The sequence below is a fragment of the Terrapene carolina genome, unplaced genomic scaffold (genome assembly GCF_002925995.2).
Source record: "Terrapene carolina triunguis isolate 2854851 unplaced genomic scaffold, T_m_triunguis-2.0 Scaffold42, whole genome shotgun sequence".
NCBI classification, from domain to species: domain Eukaryota; kingdom Metazoa; phylum Chordata; order Testudines; family Emydidae; genus Terrapene; species Terrapene triunguis.
The window spans coordinates 37099310-37119062 of record NW_020664393.1 but is presented as its reverse complement, the minus strand read 5'-3'; positions in this window follow the sequence as shown (position 1 = coordinate 37119062).

The window sequence follows — 19753 nt, the reverse complement described above, 5'->3', positions numbered from 1 at the left end:
TAATTTTTAAGGATATTTAAGGACATTTTAGGGATATTGTATAGTTAACAAGACACCTACCAGCTCATGCAAGTTTCATTCCACCCTTTCCAACTGACCTCCTAACACGCTTCTTGGTAAATCCTTTTTAGGCAGCAGCTTATAGTACATACTAATATTTGGATGCACTCTTAAATTGCTTTTTGTTTTGTTTTAGGAGCATCACACATAGTAATTACCATTCTGGATTAAACTAGTATTCCAATTCCTGGAAAAATGTGGTCCATCAACCATAGGTCACATCCTGATGTCTAATACACCTCTACCCCGATATAACGCTGTCCTTGGGAGCCAAAAAATCTTACCATGTTATAGGTGAAATTGCGTTATATCGAACTTACTTTGATCCGCCGGAGTGCACAGCGCACCCCCCCCCCCCGAAGCACTGCTTTACCGCGTTATATCCAAATTCATGTTATCGGGTCGTGTTATATCGGGGTAGAGGTGTAATTAGATTGGCTAAAGTATGATGTTTAAAACCTTACAAAATTTTTGTTAGAATTAATTTTTATAATAGCATATTCTTGTTAGCCATATAGATGTCCCATCCCATTTTGTATCTTGCTAAATTGTTGCCATCAGTGATTTCCTGTGGCAGTGAGTTCCACTGTCTGTGTGTTGTGTGAAAAAGTATTTCCTTTTATCCGTTTTCAATTTGCCACCTTTTAATTTTATTGACTGTTTCCTTCTCTTTGTGTTGTGAGACTGAGTGAACATAAGCTCCTGATACCTTCTCTAGACCATTCATTTTAATACTTTTATTTCTATCTCCTCTTGTTCATCTTCTTTTTAAGGCAAACAATGCTAACCTTTTCAATCTCTTTTCATCTGAGTTTTTTCCAGGCCCTTAATCGATCTTGTGACCCTTCTCTGAACCTCTTCTGCAATATCATTTTGATTGGGGTGACCAATACAATACTAAGTATTCTAGATGAGGCTGCACCATTGTTTTATATAATGGCATTATAACATTTTCCATTTTATTCTTCCTCCCATTCCTTATGCCAGTGTTTCCCAAACTTGGGACGCCGCTTGTGTAGGGAAAGCCCCTGGCGGGCTGGGCCGGTTTGTTTACCTGCCCCGTCTGCAGGTCCAGCCAATCACGGCTCCCACTGGCCGTGGTTCGCTGCTCCAACATCTTGTTTTATACTTTTACCTAAAATTCCAGCATGACAGAGGTCCTTTCTGGTAAGGATAAAATTAAATTCAGTGGTTCCAGGTGTATTCATATTGTTGATTTGGAAATAACTACAGAACATAAATATTTACAAACCTGGATCCCCAAGGATTGGTAGATTACATATTTAAGGAATTAGGCATAAAGATGTCCTGTAATAATGAAACTCTTATTTTATAAAAACGATATTTGGAGCATGGTAGGTAATCTCAGTCCCTCACTGTGATGACATGTTATCTTCCTGGAAGATAGAAAATTAACATTCTAGAGACATTTCAGGAATTAAAATTCTGGATGTATCTTTTTTTCCCCAATGGAAAAGATGGCCTTTATTTACTATAGGCAGGTGTCTGACAATGTGAGTAGAATTATAACCCACATTATGCTAGGCAAGAACACGACAATGCAGATTACTCCTCTTATTACAACTTCTTACAGAATCAACACGGATGAAAATCTGAAGAACACAGCCACAAATCCATGTACTGAAATGCAGAGTTTAAAGGACCATTATGTAAAACAGCTTTCTACCTACTTTCATGTGTTATCCTTTTTATCTAGTCGAAGCCTGATCCTTGAAAGCACTAAAAAAACTTAGGCATGGTATTGTACATTTAACACATCTCAATATAATATGCCCTACGTTTCTAGTCCAGCAATATCCATATTAAGAAAATCACATCCTATTCCACTGAATAAAAATTCTAATTTCTCTTTGTTCTATAATTAGTTTATATATTTTTTTAAAAGATTCCCAGTGCATTTATATTCATACTCAGGATAATCTGTACATGTCTGTGACTCTAACATTTTTTTAGATATCATTGTTCACAAGCACATTAAAAATTGTTTAATGTGCTGAACATCTTTTTACTTCTAACCTATAAAGCCAACCACATGCTGAATCTGGTTATTACTTATTCAGTGAAAAACACTAGATGAGAGAGAAGATATCATCATCATAATAGGATCCATTCTGCTTTTAAAGAGGTAAAAATCCACTTTAAATCACAATTTACACTCATGCAGAACTCCAGATTTCACAGCTGTTTATTATTATATATTAGCATACTTCTTTGTATTAAACTCAATGATAGCTATTTTGTGGGCTACTGCCATACTGTGTTCCTGACAAGGACATTGGACAATTTTCCTTCCCTTCTGAGCATGCTTTATGAAGCATTCAAGTGTGTGTATGTATGTATTTTATATTACAAAGAAGTAAAAAGTTAAATATTCTTATTCTGACTTCTCTTTCTAGACACAATCACCAAAGCAACTACAGTGAGTGCCATTTTGATGTATTATTAAAACTTCTCATACTTGTTTCCTCTAAGCTACCTACTTAATTAATTCCTATGATTTTTCTGTTGTGTTTCTAATAACAACTTGTGTTCACTCTATGTAGCAGCTTTCTTCCTGAAGAATCTGTTTTACAAAATTAAAACAAATACAGAAATGCCACTCACCTCTAGGGTGAAAACATAGCAGCACTGCACAGCTAGGATAAGAAGTGACAAATATCATACGTTATAAATCTGCCTGGAGAATTTAAGGAGAATGTATATTCAGGAATTTGACCAGGATGCTGAGATTAAATCTTGTGAAAATGACATTGGGAAATGTGCTTTTTGGGAAGGGGACAGTCTTTTTGCTCTATTTGTAGCGCACTTAGCACAATGGGATCCTGGTCTATTCTATTCTACACAGGTTTTTATACTATGTTTATTTTAATATCTGAGCCACTTCCAGTAATGCATTAAGTAATGTGACGGCATATTTGTTGTTTGTTCTCTCTCTTCCTCTCCCCAGAGGGAGAAGCATGAGCAATGGAGTGTCTTTTTTGGTAGCTTTTTTTTTTTTTTTTAAATAATTATGCCTGTTGCTATGGGTTTATGTAAGAGAATGAAAGGTAAAATAAATGTACCTTGCATTTGGAGTGGAAAGTGCTGAAGTTGTGGTGATTCTTAGTCCTTGGGAGAGTTCACTCCACAATTTCAGACTGGCCCTGGAGAAGTTCTTTCCCACACAGATGAGCTTTACTCTTATTGATGAGAGTTTCACTGTGCCACAGTAGCGTAGCTGTCAACCATGGTTTTGGCCCTGCAGCTTTACATGATCTTCTAGGTATCTTGGATCCAGACCATGGGCCATGATGAAGATAAAGGCCAAGACCTTGAACTTGATTCAAAATTCCCCGGGGAGAGTGGAGAACAAGTTTGATGTGCTCACAGCAGCCTATGTTGCAGAGGAAACTTGCTGCAGTGTTTTGTATTAGTTGGAGTTTTCCACGTGCTGAAAGTTTGTAGTTGGTCTCTTGCTAGCTTCTCTGAGCTTGCTCAGGAATGAGAGGTCTGAAACTGGGCGGTAGTTGGCTAGGCCTGAAGTATCCATAACTGGGGCTCTTTGGTGCACCGCAAGAATAATAATAATCACAGTTGGGTAGCTGAAGACACAGGAGGCCAAATTCTGATCTAATTTATACTGGGGTAAATCTATTCATTTCAGATTTTCACTGGTGTAACCAAGATCAAAATTTGGCTCTTGTAAGCACCTGCCTCTTAATCAACCCGAAGGGCCTAATCCATCCTGATGCTCCCACAATTGTCACGGATATTGGTGACAGTTCTGTGAGCACAGGCATAATTAAATCGTATGGACCAGATTCTCCCCAATGTTAAGTCCTCTTTGAACTTCTTTGGTGGCATATAGGGAAGCTGCCCAAATGGGCAGCTAAGGATTCCCCTAGCCTAGTAGAATCCTTGGTTGATGTAGAGCTGGCCACTATATGGGGCATGCCTGACGTAGGAGAGGGCCTGGCCAGAGCACACTGAAGCTTTTCTAAGTTGTTCCAGGAGCTAAACTGGCACATGCTCAGCACCAGGATCCAGGGATCACAAAGGTAGTAGGAAGTCACTTCTCTCCTCACTGTGCAATGAGCAGAAATCTTATGCATCAGAGGATTCAGCTCTAGACACAGGGGTGTTAGACAGCACCACTGAAACAACACAAAATTATAAACTGTTATCCTGAATTTTTTTCCTTGTTTGGAAGAGCTCATCAGTTGGGGCAAGTGTGAAGTTTTGCCCAGAAGGTTTTTTTTTTTTATGAGACAAAAAAGTGAAATTCTAGTCTGGAATAAACTTCAAAAACTTAGTTTTGGTTTGGGTTGAGCTTTTGCTAAGAGCCCCGTACTAGCTAGGATAGAGGATATTGCTGTGGCACCAGGCTCCTGCCTTCTCTCCGTAGGGGAGGAGAGTGACTAAGGTGATGAGGCACCGGCATGAGGAGAATGAGCAGTGAGGGGAAGAGGAATGCAGGAGGGGACATTGTGGTAATGGTTACTGGAGGGAAACAGTAGTTGATTGGAAAGGAGTACTGGGTGAGATGGGCAACTATGGGAAGAGGAGGAGCAAGTAAGAAGGGGAGTCTGGGTGTCTCAACAGGGGAAGCGACACTACCTGATACTGGGTCTGCAGTTGGTGTGTGGGAAAGTGATAGGACCTGCTGTAGGTAATGCTGGTGGTAGAGCTAGTAGTTAATGGCAGGTAGTGGACTGGACACATGGTGCTAGTGGCTAAAGGATGGAGAGAGGGAGGAGTTCCAGACCTAGAGGAAAGGAAGGATTTTCTGGCTGCTGCTGGTGGCAGAAGTGTTGTCTCTTCAACAACTACAGGTCTGTCGCATCTTAGGCGCATTTAACATGCGCAATTTCAGCTTTACGCAGTCGGCAAAAACAAACAAAAACCAAAAAAAAAAGAGAAAAATAACAATTTAAATACTGTTTCTGTAGTGCGGGAGATTCCGCCCGCCATTACACTCAATGTAATTTTGACTATACGCGATTTTCGCTTTAGGTGCTGACTGCGGAACATAACCCCAGCGTAAGATGAGACAGACCTGTACCCAAAAATGAGGTAGCTGGTTGTAATACTTACTCTCTCTCCCCACTCCATTTGTTGGAGGGCAATTAAGAAATGTCTGGAAACTTTTATCAATACTAGTAAAGATTATCACAGGGTTGCCAAACTTTGCAATGTGATCAAAAGTCTTGTGATATTAGAAGTTTTCCTTAAAGCCTCAGCTTCGGAAGTCATGTGAATACCCCAAAATCTCAGCTTTCACTTTAAAAAAAAATATATGTGTGTGTGTGGTATAAAAAATATGTGTGTGTGTGTGTGTTTCTAGCCCTCATGGTTGCAGATATAATTTTGAAAAGTGAACCCCAAAGGTTCAAAAGCCAGAAAGCTGCTGAAAAGAGCTCTAGAGCTTGCAAACAGGAGCAAAGGAATTTTGCAAGGGAGTTTTAGTAACAAACAGAGTTTTCTGGGGGAGTTTAGAGAGGGAGCCTGAGAGCCAGGTTCATTTAACATTCTCTAAACTTAGGTCAATAAAGACCCCCCACCAAACAAAAAGAAAATAAAACAAAACTGCAGGAATGAAAATAATTCAGGCAGAAGTCCAACAGCAGTGTGAGGGCTATCTAGTTTATTGTACTGAATACAACATGGATAATTATATGCCTCGTAAGCAGGTGGCATATGTGTGCATTCAGTGCAAGCAGCTCATGGCCCTCCGAGACCGAATACGGGCACTTGTGGCCAGAGTGGCTGAATTGGAGGAGCTAAGGGAGACAGATAGGTACACAGACAAAACTTTCCAGGACAGAGTAGAGTGGTTGCAAGAAAGATGAAAGTCTCAGGGGAGGAGAACATCAAACTGGATCGGAGGGAAATGATCCCATAGTTGGGACCCTCCTTCCAGATGACTTCATGGTATCCTCTCTCCCTGAGAATACCCCTCTGGTGGAGGGGACCCCAGTTATTAGGAAGAAACAGGCAATAATAAGAGGGACTTAGATTATTAGAAATACAGATACTTGGGTTTGTGATGGCTGGGAGAACTGCATGGTGAATTGTCTGACAGGTGTGACAGTTGCAGATCTGTCAAGGCATCTAGACAGTCGCATGTGCAGTGTTGGGGAGGAGCTGGTGGTCATGGTACATGTAATTATCAAGGACATAGGGAAAGGTAGGATACAGGTCCTGGAGGCCAAATTTAAGTTGCTGTGGGGATATGATAGAGGTCTATAAAATCATAAATGGTGTGAATAAAGAAGTGTTATTTTCCTGATGCCTCTAGATGCAATCTTATGTAGAGGTGCTGCAAGAGGAGAAGTGGCCAGTATTGAATGATTCTCTGGGGCTGGAGCCAGGACCACAGGAGCACAAGGTTCCCAAATCAAGGTTCTTGAATCGTGGGAGAAGTACTGACAAATTAAACAACCCTCTGACTGACTTGAAAGCCTCACGTGTTGACAGCACTGGAAAAGGCTCCTAAGACTGTGGTATTGCAAAGTGCGTTGATCCTTCAGGGATTGATCTCAACAGACCCTTCCTGAGTTCTGGAGTCAGCAGTCGCTCCTGGGTCACAGATTGCTCCCTGGGGTGTGACTTTCCGAGCGCCCCTCTGAATCCTTGTGAACACATGGTGCCTTCCCCTTCGAGAGTTCCAGTACTGAGTCATTAGGACACCTACGCAGTCTCTTTTTAGGCACCAATGATACAGACCTGCCTGAGGAGTCTGTCAGAAGAGAAGGACTCCTCGCAGACTGAGATGTGCTCAGTACCTGTTCAGAACGGGAGGGTTCTGTCAGTGGATCAAGTGTAGACTCCCAGGGCAAGTCTGGAAGCCCTGTCCTTTTTCCAACAGGGTTTGAACCCTCTACAAATGTAACATTTGTTACTTACGTGCACCTCTCCCAGACGCTTAAGGCAGCTGGGGTATGGGTTGCTCACTGGCATAGACCTGTGACATGAATGACAAGCACTGAAGCCAGGAGAATGGGGCATCAGTCCAGTACTGAGCTCAGTAACCAACCCAGCACTGGTAAACATATATGAAAAAGATAGTAGCATTAGTTATTAGTCTTGTATAGCATATCTGTAAATAGTTAGTTTTAGGAATAAGTTTAGAATGCTATCTGCACTAAGGGAGGGAAGATATGAAGAATCAAAGATTGCGGTTCCAAAAACAGTCATTGGCAGTAGGAAGGAACGGATGGGGGTGGGGGGCGGATGTCACGGGCAGCGCTGCCCTTTTTATCTGCATGCAGTGGCATGAGGCACCATAGGGCTCTCATGCTTCCCTGATGGGTACTCCTAAGGGAAAAAAATCTCTCTCAACTGTGCACAGACCCTCCCCTCTCCCCCCCCTTACAGTGGAATAGATATGTGCAATCATTTGAAATACAAGAGGAGTTACATTTTTAAAACAGTGTATTTACATATTACTTAGGTCATAATTCAAGACAAATGATGTTATTCACTATTAACTATTTTCTGAAGATAATGGGACTTTAACTATATTGGTGGCAGAAACTTAGAAAGTAAATGAAACAAATAAATGTTGGTTTATGCCAGAATAGAGATTTTCCCATGCACAGGAGTGGGCTAACAACTTGAGTTTCACCCTCTTGGGAGTGTCATAACAATATTTAAACCATTACAATTAATGACCTGGAATGTGAGAATCTTAAATAGCCCTATTAAGTGGATAAAAACAATCCATCAAGCTGAAGAAAGTAAAAATCGGACATTTAGTAGAAAGGAGATAAAACAAATATTAAAACAGCTAAACCAAAGACAGAGCAAACATGCCAGCAATTTATAATTCATGCATGTCTCAGTCTAGGAAAGCGACTATTCCTTTTATCAATAATTTGCATGTCCAGAACATTTGTAAATATTACTATTGAGCAGCAGGAAATACTAATTGGAACTGTTTGTGTGCAAAATCAGTCACACATGTAAATGTCATACAAGTGATATGTTCTGTGTATTTGATAATTCATATATAATCCCATATGGAAGTGGCTCCTGTTTTATAGCACAAGTAATATAAAACATATAATATGCTCATGATTTGTGCTATAGGTCAACAGGTAGCATACAGTCACCCTAAATCTGTAATCCTGGTTTACTAGTCCCAGTATTGCCAGAAATATCAAAATAACACAGCGGCTTTGAACACTCTTGTTCAAAAGTGTAGTCTGATTCACAGATTCCAAGGCCAGAAGGAACCATTGTGACCACAGAAGTGTAGGACTGGAAGGGACCTCAATAGGTTGTCCAGTCCAGTCCCCATCCTCAAGCCAGGACTAAGTAATAACTCCTGAACTAACTAATTCCTGACAATTGTTTGTCTAACCTGTTTTTAAAACCTCCAATGATGGATATTCCTCAACCTCCCTAGGCAATTTATTCCAGTGCTTCACTACCCTCTCAGGAAGTTTTTTCCTAATTTACAACCTCAACCTCCTTGGTGCAATTTAAGCCCATTGCTTCTTGTCCTATCCTCAGAGGTTAAGGAGAACAAATTTTCCTCCTCCTCTTTGTAACAACCATTTATGTACTTGAAAACTTATGTCCTCCCTCAGTCTTCTTTTTTTCAAACTAAACACATGCAATTATTTCAATATTTCCTCATAGATCACATTTTCTAGACTAAGCAACAGAGGGTCCTGTGGCACCTTTAAGACTAACAGATGTATTGGAGCATAAGCTTTCGTGGGTGAATGCCCACTTCGTTGGATGCATGTGAGTCTTAAAGGTGCCACAGGAGACTCTGTTGCTTTTTAAAGATCCAGACTAACATGGCTACCCCTCTGGTATTTTCTAGACTGTTAATCATTTTTGCTGCTCTTCTCTGGACTTTCTCCAATTTGTGCACATCTTTCCTGAAACGTGGCACCCAGAACTGGACATAATATTCCAGTTGAGACGTTATCGTCGCAGAGAGAAGAATTACTTCTCGTGTCTTGCTTACAACACTCCTGCTGATACAGCCCATAAAGATGTTTGCTTTTTTTCCCAACAGAGTTACACTGTTGACCTCATATTTAGCTTGTGATCCACTTTGTCCCCCCAGATCCCTTTCCACATTATTCCTTCCTAGGCAATCATTTCCCTTTTTGTATGTGTGCAATTGATTGTTCTTTCCTAAGTGGAGTACTTTGCATTTGTCCTTATTGAATTTCATCCTATTTACTACAGACCATTTCTATAGTTTGTCCAGATCATTTTGAATTTTAAACCTATCCTCAAAAGCACCATCCCCAGCTTGGTATCATCTGCAAACTTTATAAATGTACTCTCTATGCCATTTTCTAAATCATTGATGAAGATATTAAATAGAACTGAACCTAGGACCAATCCCTGAGGGACCCAACTCAATATACCCTTCCAGCTTGACTGTGAACTACTGATAAGTACTCTCTTGGAATGGTGTTTCAACCAGTTATGCATTCACCTTATAGTAACTCCATCTAGGCTATATTTCCCTAGTTTGTTTATGAGGTGGTTATGAGGGACATTATAAAAGCCTTACTAAAGTCAAGAAATACCACATCTACTGCTTTCCCTTATCCACAAAGCTTGTTATCCTGTCAAAGAAACCTATAAGGTTGGTTTGACATGATTTGTTCTTGAGAAATACATGTAGGCTGTCACTTATAACTTAATTATTTTCTAGGAGTTGCAAATTGACTGCTTGATTATTTGATCCATTATCTTTCTGGGTACTGAAGTTACGATGATTGATCTTCAATTCCTCATCCACCATCATCCATTCTTACCTCTTTCATAACAAAGGCCACAGAACGTCTCCAAAATAATTCCTAGAGCATATCTTTTAGAAAAGCATCTAATCTTGATTTAAAAATGGTTAGTCATAGGAAATCAATCAGAAACCTTGGTAAATTATTCCAATGGTTAATTACCCTCACTGTAAATAATCTGTTTTATTTCCAATCTGAATTTGTCTAGCTTTATCTTCCAGCCATTGGATCATGTTATACCTTTCTCTCTAGAGGGAAGAGCACATTATTAAATATTTGTCCCCTATGTAGGTATTTATAGTTTATCAAGTCACCCTGTAACCTTCTCTTTGTTAAGCTAAATCAGGGATCGGCAACCTTTGGCACGCGGCCTGCCAGGGTAAGCACCCTGGCGGGCCGGGCCAGTTTGTTTATCTGCCGCATCCACAGGTTCGGCCAATCACAGCTCCTACTGGCCGCGGTTCGCCGTTCCTGGCCAATGGGGGCTGCGGGAAGTGGCGCGGGCCGAGGGATGTGCTGGCTGCTGTTTCCAGCCTCCCCCATTGGCCTGGAGTGGTGAACCACGGCCAGTGGGAGCCGTGATAGGCCGAACCTGCGGATGAGGCAGGTAAACAAACCGGCCCGGCCCGCCAGGGTGCTTACCCTGGCAGGCCGCTTGCCAAAGGTTGCGGATCCATGGGCTAAATAGATATAGCTCCTTGAGTCTATCACTATTAGGCAGGTTTTCTAATTCTTCAATCATTCTTGTGGCTCTTCTCTGAACCTTGTCAAATTTATCCACATCCTAAATTGTAGACACTAGAACTGTACACAAAATTCCAACAGTGGTTGCACCAGTGTCAAGTATAGAGGTAAAATAATAATTTTATTCCTACTTGAGATTCCCCTGTTTATGCATCCAGTGGTTAATTACTCTCACTGTTCGTTCCTGGTGGCTACAGATTTCTCTTTATGTCCCTTTGCTTCTCTTATCAATTTACCAAGATTCTTAGCTTCTAATTTATACTCCGTACTATCAACTTCCCCTTTCTTCCATTTGTTACACACACACACACACACTAGATATACACACTCACCTTCACATGCCCTCTAAACCAGGTGGTTGTTTTTTAACCAATATGGGCTTTTTCCTCAATTATGGCTTTTGGGGCATCTGGTAAAGCGTTCATAAAATTTTTTCCAAATATCATTTAAATTTTTCTGATTAAATTCTTCCTCCCAGCTGATTTGGCTCTTAATTGTTTTCAGCTTTAAGTATATATATTACTGGTATATATTGCTGGTCTGGAATTTATTCTATTTACACATTTATAAATCTGATCAAGTCATGATCACTCATCTAAAATGAATAGTAATTTAGGTTTCTTTTCAGCTCCTTTTTATCAGTCAAGATAATGTCTAATAAAGAATTCCCCCATGGTGGATGCAACACTTTTTAAGTTGGGAAGTTGTCATCTATAATATTTAGAAATTTCAAGAATGTTTTAGTACTGGCACCATGAGACCTCAAATGTCATTAAAACTGGAAACCCCCCCTTGACTATGAGTTTTTATTCTACACATTTTAGTCCCCTTGATAGATACCAAGCAATAACTCATTCTGTGTTTCATCTGTTGAGACATAGCTCCATGAACAATCAATCACAGAATCATGGGACCTCAAGAGGTCATCTAGTACAATCCTGTGTGATGGGTTGTGTCACAGAAAACCCCTTGGGAACTGCCAACTGGTGTGCTGAGACTACCCCTGAGACTGTTTCCCCTGGAAGCTTAGCACTTCAGTGCTCTGCCTGGTTTGAGCCAGACCCACTTACCAGCTGCAAACCCAGACCCAGGTCTGAACCATGTCCCCTAACAGCTGCAGGCTTAACTGAAAGCGGCTTAACAAGTGTTCCTGTCTCTAACACTCAGATGTCCAGCTCCCAGTGGGGTCCAAACCCCAAATAAATCTGTTTTACCCTGTATAAAGCTGGTAAGTGGCTGAGCCTTAATCAGTGGGCGGGGCATTCATACAGGCCAGGGCTTTATAAAGCAGCACACAGGCAACCAGGGAGCTTTTGCGACCAGGGGCTGCTAACAGGGAGTTTCGCAAGGGAGTTGGGAAGGGGGCGAGGGTCCCTTGCCGGTTCTATCTGTTTTCCCTTTATTCCCCTTAAAACCTATAAACCAACTACATTCAAAACTTCTTGCTTAAACAACCCTTTTGGCGGACAGGGGGCTGTAGATGGGAGTTTGAGAGGGAGTTTGACAGAGGGAGGCTTACAATGGTTAGGAAGACACGCAACACCTGTGCCAGCACTGCTTCTGTCTCCTCCACCTGCGCCTGTAGCCAGACAGAGCGCCTGAGCATGGATGCTTCTACCCAGATCCTGGTGTGGTTTTGCAGAGACTGTAACTTGCAATTTCCACTTACTGATATCCAGGCTGGGGGGACCATCCAATGTGAAAGGTGCCTGCTGGTGGAATCTCTCAGGCAGCAGGTGGGAGAGCTATAGGAGGAGGTGGCTAGGTTAAGGAGCATCCAAATCCACGAGCAATTCCTGGACAGTGTCCATGTGGAGACAGCTGAGGTAGCTGTCCCAGGACACAGGACTGCTGATACACCACTGGTGGAGGAGGAGATGGCTCAGGGTGGACACTGGCAGCTGGTTACTTCTGGCAGCAGGCAGTGCTCCACCCCTGCTCCGAACCCTTCCGCCATGGTAATAGGTAACCGTTATGCTCTTCTTGTACATAAAAGAAGGAATCACCCCCTACAGTAAAGAAGGAGAAGCCTCGTACCCCTAAGGCTGGGAGGTCTGCTGCCACCACTGCGAAGAGGAAACGTAGGGTAGTGGTGGTCAGAGACTCTCTGCTGAGGGGGACGGAGGCGCCCATCTGTCGCCCTGACATTTCATCTCGGGAGGTATGCTGCCTGCCGGGAGCCCGTATCCGAAATGTTATGGAGGCATTGTCGAGGATTATCCAGCCTTCTGACTACTACCCCATGCTACTCATCCATGTGAGCACAAATGATACTGCGCGGTGTGACACTGAGCGGATCAAGAGTGACTACAGGGCTCTGGGAGTACGAGTGAAGGAGTTTGGAGCGCAGGTGGTATTCTCTTCGATTCTTCCTGTCAAAGGTAGGGGCCCAGGCAGAGACAGATGGATCATGGAGGTGAATGCCTGGCTGCGAAGATGGTGTCGCCAGGAGGGCTTTGGCTTCCTCGACCATGGGATGCTATTCGAGGAAGGACTGCTAGGAAGAGATGGCATTCACCTTTCGAGGAGGGGAAAGACCCTATTTGGACACAGACTGGCTAACCTAGTGAGGAGGGCTTTAAACTAGGTTCGACGGGGACAGGTGAGCAAAGCCCACAGGTAAGTGAGGAACATGGAGACCTGGGAGATGGGTCGGAAATGAGAGGGAGTGTGGGCTATATTGGCAGAGAGAAAGGAGGGTCAGGACAAAACTTGGAGGCAAGATCAAACCAGTATCTTAGATGCCTATATAGAAATGCGAGATGTATGGGTAATAAGCAGGAAGAACTAGAAGTGCTAATAAATAAATACAACTATGACATTGTTGGCATCACTGAAACTTGGTGAGATAATACACATGATTGGAATGTTGGTGTGGATGGGTACAGCTTGCTCAGGAAGGATAGACAGGGGAAAAAGGGAGGAGGTGTTGCCTTATATTAAAAATGTACACACTTGGACTGAGGTGGAGACGGACATAGGAGACGGAAGTGTTGAGAGTCTCTGGGTTAGGCTAAAAGGGGTAAAAAATAAGGGTGATGTCATGCTAGGCGTCTACTACAGGACACCTAACCAGGTGGAAGAGGTGGATGAGGCTTTTTTTTTTAAAACAACTAACAAAATCATCCAAAGCCCAAGATTTGGTGGTGATGGGGGACTTCAACTATCCAAATATATGTTGGGAAAATAACACAGCGGGGCACAGACTATCCAACAAATTCTTGGACTGCATTGCATACAACTTTTTATTTCAGAAGGTTGAAAAAGCTACTGGGGGGAAGCTGTTCTAGACTTGATTTTAACAAATAGGGAGGAACTTGTGGAGAATTTGAAAGTAGAAGGCAGCTTGGGTGAAAGTGATCATGAAATCATAGAGTTTGCAATTCTAAGGAAGGGTAGAAGGGAGAACAGCAAAATAGAGACAATGGATTTCAGGAAGGCGGATTTTGGTAAGCTCAGAGAGCTGATAGGTAAGGTCCCATGGGAAAAACAACTGAGGAGAGTTGGCAGTTTTTTCAAAGAGACACTATTAAGGGCCCAGAAGCAAGCTATTCCGCTGGTTAGGAAAGAGAGAAAATGTGGCAAAAGACCACCTTGGCTTAACCACGAGATCTTGCATGATCTAAAAAATAAAAAGGAGTCATATAAAAAATGGAAACTAGGACAGATTACAAAGGATGAATATAGGCAAACAACACAGGAATGCAGGGGCAAGATTAGAAAGGCAAAATGAGCTCAAACTAGCTACAGGAATAAAGGGAAACAAGAAGACTTTTTATCAATACGTTAGAAGCAAGAGGAAGACCAAAGACAGGGTAGGCCCACTGCTCAGTGAAGAGGGAGAAACAGTAACAGGAAACTTGGAAACGGCAGAGATGCTTAATGACTTCTTTGTTTCGGTCTTCACCGAGAAGTCTGAAGGAATGACTAACATAGTGAATGCTAATGGGAAGGGGGTAGGTTTAGCAGATAAAATAAAAAAAGAACAAGTTAAAAATCACTTAGAAAAGTTAGATGCCTGCAAGTCACCAGGGCCTGATGAAATGCATCCTAGAATACTCAAGGAGCTAATAGAGGAGGTATCTGAGCCTCTAGCTATTATCTTTGGAAAATCATGGGAGACGGGAGAGATTCCAGAAGACTGGAAAAGGGCAAATATAGTGCCCATCTATAAAAAGGGAAATAAAAACAACTCAGGAAACTACAGACCAGTTAGTTTAACTTCTGTGCCAGGGAAGATAATGGAGCAAGTAATTAAAGAAATCGTCTGCAAACACTTGGAAGGTGGTAAGGTGATAGGGAATAGCCAGCATGGATTTGTAAAGAACAAATTGTGTCAAACCAATCTGATAGCTTTCTTTGATAGGATAACGAGTCTTGTGGATAAGGGAGAAGTTGTGGATGTGGTATACCTAGACTTTAGTAAGGCATTTCATATGGTCTCGCATGATATTCTTATCGATAAACTAGGCAAATACAATTTAGATGGGGCTACTATAAGGTGGGTGCATAACTGGCTGGATAACTGTACTCAGAGTGTTGTTATTAATGGTTCCCAATCCTGCTGGAAAGGCATAACAAGTGGGGTTCCGCAGGGGTCTGTTTTGGGACCGGCTCTGTTCAATATCTTCATTAACGACTTAGATATTGGCATAGAAAGTAGGCTTATTAAGTTTGCGGATGATACCAAACTGGGAGGGATTGCAACTGCTTTGGAGGACAGGGTCATAATTCAAAATGATTTGGACAAATTGGAGAAATGATCTGAGTTAAACAGGATGAAGTTTAACAAAGACAAATGCAAAGTGCTCCACTTAGGAAGGAAAAATCAGTTTCACACATACAGAATGGGAAGAGACTGTCTAGGAAGGAGTATGGCAGAAAGGGATCTAGGGGTTATAGTGGACCACAAGCTAAATATGAGTCAACAGTGTGATGCTGTTGCAAAAAAAAGCAAACATGATTCTGGGATGTATTAACAGGTGTGTTGTGAGCAAGACACGAGAAGTCATTCTTCCGCTCTACTCTGCTCTGGTTAGGCCTCAGCTGGAGTATTGTGTCCAGTTCTGGGCACCGCATTTCAAGAAAGATGTGGAGAAATTGGAGAGGGTCCAGAGAAGAGCAACAAGAATGATTAAAGGTCTTGAGAACATGACCTATGAAGGAAGGCTGAAAGATTTGGGTTTGTTTGGTTTGGAAATGAGAAGACTGAGAGGGGACATGATAGCAGTTTTCAGGTATCTAAAAGGGTGTCAGAAGGAGGAGGGAGAAAACTTGTTCGCCTTAGCCTCTAAGGATAGAACAAGAAGCAATGGGCTTAAACTGCAGCAAGGGAGGTCTAGGTTGGACATTAGGAAAAAGTTCCTAACTGTCAGGGTGGTTAAACACTGGAATAAATTGCCTAGGAGGTTGTGGAATCTCCATCTCTGGAGATATTTAAGAGTAGGTTAGATAAATGTCTATCAGGGATGGTCTAGACAGTATTTGGTCCTGCCATGCGGGCAGGGGACTGGACTCGATGACCTCTCGAGGTCCCTTCCAGTCCTAGAATCTATGAATCTATAAAATTGTTCGCCATCTATAACATTGATAGAGAGATCTGAACAGCTGTTTGCCTCCCCCCTCCCCAGGTATTAATACATACTCTGGGTTAATAGATAAGTAAAAAGTGATTTTATTAAATACAAAAAGTAGGATTTAAGTGGTTCCAAGTAATAACAGACAGAACAAAGTGAATTACCAAGCAAAATAAAATAAAACATGCAAACCTATGCCTAATACAGTAAGAAAGTGATTACAGATGACACCTCACCCTCAGAGATGTTCCAGTAAGTTTCTTTTACAGACTAGCCTCCTTCTAGTCTGGGTTCGGCAATCACTCACACCCCCGTGGTTACTGTCCTTCGTTCCAGTTGCTTTCAGGTAGCCTCTCTGCCCCCAAAGGATATCTTTTGAGCCAGCTGAAGACCAAAATGGAGGGGTTGTACGGGGAGACTTTGGCAAACCAGTAAAGTGCCTAAAACCACTATGGCTTATTGTTAAAAAGCAACCTAGTCAGCAAGCTGTAAATTGGCCATTCAGCAAACTCAGCTTGACCAAGGCAGGAGGGGAAGGGGTTTTGGGGTGCCACAGAAGGGGCAGCTTGACCCCGCGTCCTTCCTGATAAGAATTGTGTTGAATTTGCTGATGCATGCATTTTAAAAGAGCAGGAATGTCTATTGGGGTCTCAGAGCTGCAGACTCTGGAAAAACCCACACCTGGTTAATCAATAATCAGAAGGAACCTCTTGCTTGAAACCGCTTACTTAACAAGGTTTCTTTAAGGGACATATCATTCTATTACTAGTGTATAAATAAGGGGAAAAAGCTTGAGATAGTTGGACTCCTCCTTTGGGGACTCTTTTGAACTCTCCCTCTGGATACATCTTGCGGTCCCCACTGGCAGACGGAAGATTTGGCCACCGGAAGCCTGCCACTATGTCACTCGAAAGCCACGCTCAGCTTTGGTAATTATCAAGGGTTGGGGGTGTTTTACTAATCTTGTTGCGGATGTGTGTAAGTGCTTGAGACTAGTAAAGTTTAGCTTTAAGTGAAAGCACTATTGTGTTGTCCTGTTTGTGCCAGCCATCTATCGGTCGGACGGCCGTGTCTCCCCTGATTTATTTTCTGACACCTCCTCGCACAGAGTAAAGTTACCAAGAGCTTTGGGTTGAAAGAACCCCGGGTAACAGGGTCCCCCAAGGCTTTATATAGTTTCTCCTTGTGGGTCTAAACCCCTCCCTCCACCTGTGCAGAATTACAGCTACAAAATGGAGTACTGGAGTCACATGGGCAAGTCACATGTCCATGCATGACTCAGAACTTTCCAGGCCAAGCCACATTCCTGGGAAAGCTCAGATGTGGATTGGCATCTCCACGTTCCTTGTTAGCTTAAGTGTTTCTTGATTGGGCACTTACTGAGAAGTCTTTTCTCGGGAAGCTGACCAGCTTCACTGAGGCTACGTAAAATTAAACAAGTACACAGCCAATATTCATAACTTTGAATACAAAAATGACACATCTATACAAATAGGATGAATAGATTCAGTAGATCATAACCTTTAGAGAGATGTTACATGGCATATGTAGCATAAAACATATTCCAGTTATGTCATATTTACATTCATAAGAATATTTCCATAAAGCATTATGGGGTGCAATGTCACACCCGGCACTGACGGCAACACTAAGTATTATCTAGACCATCCCTAACAGGTGTTTGTCTAACGCGTTCTTAAAAATCTCCAATGATGGAGATTCCATGACTTCCGTAGGCAATTCATTCCAGTGCTTAACCACCTTGACAGTTAGGAAGTTTTTCCTAATGTCCAACCTGAACCACCCTTGTTGCAATTTAAACCCATTGTTTCTTGTCCTATCCTCAGAGATTAAGGAGAACATTCTTCTCCCTCCTCCTTGTAACAACTTTTACAGCTCCCAGTTTAGCATCTGATTTAGCAGAGCATTTAAAGCATGCGTAATTTTAAGCACAAGTAACTTCACTGGGATTCAGTTTTTAAATTATATTAATACGTTAGAGAAGCCCAGATTTTGAAGAGGGGGAGTTTTTTGGGGGGAAAAAAGCTCAGAGGGAGACGGGCAAACAGACAGCAGAAGATGAAGCAATTTTGGATTGCCCAACTTTCCCCTAAACTCAGCTGTATTTCATACACATTTGTCCTCCTTGGCTGAAAGCTGAGGTAGATATGCCCACCTTTTTTAGGCCTGTACTTACAGTCATGGTTTTACTGAGTGTATGAGAGTATATTGAAGCAACCTAACAAAATAATGATACACCTCCTACCTCGATATAACGCTGTCCTCAGGAGCCAAAAAAACTTACCGTGTTATAGGTGAAACTGCGTTATATCGAACTTGCTTTGATCCGCCGGAGTGCGCAGCCCCCCCCCCCGAGCACTGCTTTACTGCGTTATGTCCGAATTTGTGTTATATCGGGGTAGAGGTGTATATTAAAGTGCACACATATAGAGAACATATATAAAAAACATGCAAGACATGCTACATGTTTTCCCCCCACCCACCTCCAGGGGATGTACTGGTGTCTCTTTGCCAGTGTCTGCTTGTTCTTCAGTTTCAAGAGCACTATAGTAAGTTCACCCACAACATGTTAGAAAGATTATTTAAAAGTAATCTGAAGTGTATGAGGACCTGCAGGTTTATATAAGATGTCACATCATTTATTACTGATCAAAAAGAAATTTAAGTAGGTGGATTAAAAATCAATATAGCTTTTCCTTCAAGCACTGTCCTAAACTTTATATTAATAAATGGCACAGAAGAAAATTAGAATTTGGTATATATTTTAACTGACACAATAATATTGGCAACACAGGGACCAATGCGAGAAATTTTTAGCATAGCTTCTTTATAGAAGACATTTAGTAAAAGGCTATGATTCAAAGACCAAACCAAAATCTTCAAAAATTGAAATACCTAATAAAATAGTAATGATTCAAATACTATGTAAAACTCTCCATAATCATGTGATGTCAAAAGAGCGGAGGGGCCTATGTATTAAAATGGGTCAATGAACTAGCCTCTCTGGGAGTCCTGAGTACAATAAGTGCTCACATAATGAGAAACTAGATTTGTTCTTCCCCTGGCCCGTAGTTCTTCATATCACAAGACTAACAGCGTACAGTGCGGTACAATGTGCACTCCCTTCTCAAGAGTTCCAAGACCAACCAATAAAGGGAATTAGAGATCAGAACTGAGGTTCGTTGCCAGAGCTGTACTGGGGAAACTCCACGGTGCCTGACCACATTACTTTTCTTGGTCACTTACATTATGGAGCACTAAATTATGTGAGAACATTAAGAAAAATAGAAAGTGAAATAACTGTAGTAATAATGGATGAAAGCTGCTAGTAAAAATAACACATTAAAAATCAGTCACCAAAGGTCTACAGTATGAAGTAGAAAACCTTTCAAAGGGGCTGTCAGACCTGGTTTTAACAGTGAAAAAAACATTTACCTCCTTCCTCTCAACATAATTTACTCTGGTCCACCATATTGGTATTACTATAGACAGGGCTGGTCTGAGGATTTTGGGGAGAGTTAGTGAGATGATTCTTTGAAATACCTAAAGATTCCCCTCAGATATTTTTATATGTAAAGT